Source organism: Puma concolor, chromosome C1, assembly GCF_028749965.1.
Source record: "Puma concolor isolate L17-30 chromosome C1, mPumCon1.1.hap2, whole genome shotgun sequence".
NCBI lineage: Eukaryota > Metazoa > Chordata > Mammalia > Carnivora > Felidae > Puma > Puma concolor.
Window position 1 is genome coordinate 169,115,699 of NC_141674.1, and position 2,006 is coordinate 169,117,704.

The following is a 2,006-nucleotide window of genomic DNA, read 5'->3' on the forward strand; positions in this document are numbered from 1 at the left end:
ACAGTTTGGAAGAAGCCACTATATACTCTTTTCACAAACATGTTTTTTTTACAGAGCCAGTACTGTACTAGCCATTAACCCAGCCAAGTGTACTGAAATAGAAAAGATACAACAAGAAAAAGAGCTACATGAGAAACACTTTAGGAGAAGAGTCTTTCCCCTTTTGCCTCTAAAACAACAACATACAGTCTAGATCTACCTATATAGTCCTACATTAGCTTCTAGAATATTTGTCAGGACAGCAAAAATGAAATGACACTGGCCAGTACAGTCTTTGGATATTTGGGAAAGGGAAGGGGAGAAAGTCAGTTCTCAGAACAAATTAGTCAGCTTCAGTTTCATCAGCAGGATCTTTGGAGTCTTTGTTCTTGTACACTTCATATTCTTCACGTGCTTGCCCTTCTCTCGCAAATGCTCCAGTTTGGCAGCCATTTGTGCCTCTTGATCTGTTTATTGGCATCCATTTTGTGGGTCAGCTTTTCTTCTGCCATTTTACCAAAGTTGTTCTCTGCTGTTGCTTTCTGAAGCACTTTTTCATGTTCTCGTTCCTTGGTAAGCTGCTTCAAGACTTCGACTTCTTGGGACTTGTGTTTTTCTTCTGCAGCTTCTAATTTCTTCTGAATTTCCTCCAGGGAAAGATCCTTATCTGAAGGGGAAAGGGGGAATTCTGGGACAGATTCATTTGACTGAGGGCTGAGAATCAGCTTAAAAGCCTGGCCTGAGGCATACTTCTCCAGTTTTTTCACGGGGATATCAGAAGAAGCCATGGCGAATGGACTACAAGACTGGCAGTGCGTTCTACTCAATCCGCTGGTAAGGAAAACCCTGCTTGGTCTGAGCCACCTGGCCACACTCTCCAAGATGGTAAATTTTATGTTATGTAAGTTTTAATCACAATTTTAAAAATTTTAAAAATATTATGTGGTTTTTCAACTCTTTGTTTAGATTTTGTTATATTAATTGAAGATACACCACCATTTGTTTCATAAATCATTTTGACCATAAAGACACTTTCAAAACGATCTCTTTCCTTCCTCCGCTAGTAGGAAATATATAGTCTTATTTTGCCAAAGAGAAAATATAAACACAAACAAGTAAATCCTGTTCTTATCCATATGGTTCATTTCCAGACCGCTTTAGAAATTGACTTAACTAAATCAATCCCCAACTCTTCCTGACTCCAGTTCTTTTAAGCTTAACTTTGAAAGGATCCAGGGAAGGTGTATGAAAAGGTCAGAATCTATCTTCTGAGCCATAGTTCATTAGAAAATCTCTATCACTATGTGTGTGCCCTTCCATTATAGGTACAGGACAGTTTCACAAGAATTGATTTGTGAAGGAAAGTGAAAAATATAAAGAAATGCAAGTTGAAAGAAATAAAATCACGTCAGATATTTAGAAACATTTAGAAGGCTTCTCTCAAGTATTCTATTTAACATGTTTTCTTGACCTTACTCAAGTTGCTTTTTCTTTATTCTACAGTTGAGGATAACTTTGTCTTTCCTTCGTTCCTTCCCTTCCTTTACTTCTTTTATGCTTTATTTATCTTTCATTAATTCAGTAGGCATTTGGTGCCTGTAATCATCTTATGAGTTTCTATTAGGTCTTTAGTTCTTCATGACATCCCTATGATGTAAGATAGTCTGTAGATGCAGTGCTACACCAGAGAGGGAGGGATGACCAATTATTTTACTGTCGGGAAACTTGAGTGCCTGTTGCCTATTAATTATCACACGTGCTCCAGTGATTGCCCTGTTCTGGAGTCTATACTCCTCAGTTTTCACAGGAAGCTCTTTGGGAACTATTTTATTAGATATTATAAAAGGTTAAGGAGTATGAAGCAGTAGGGAGAAGATGTATTTGTCGTCTACCGAGTGTCTGATCTACCTGTGTGTATTTAGAACAAACAGAATCAATCTTTTTAGCTGTTAGGAATCAAGCATTCCTGTTAGGAATCAACATTTCTTGAATGGCCAGTGGTGCCATTATGGATATCACTATTTTAT

General features: G+C 37.6%; 1 pseudogene; it reads right to left on the reverse strand.

Annotated features, from left to right (window-relative positions):
• Positions 1-200: 200 nt before the first annotated feature.
• On the reverse strand, positions 201-867 carry LOC112872236 (stathmin pseudogene; annotated as a pseudogene).
• Between the last annotated feature and the right edge of the window lie 1,139 nt (positions 868-2,006).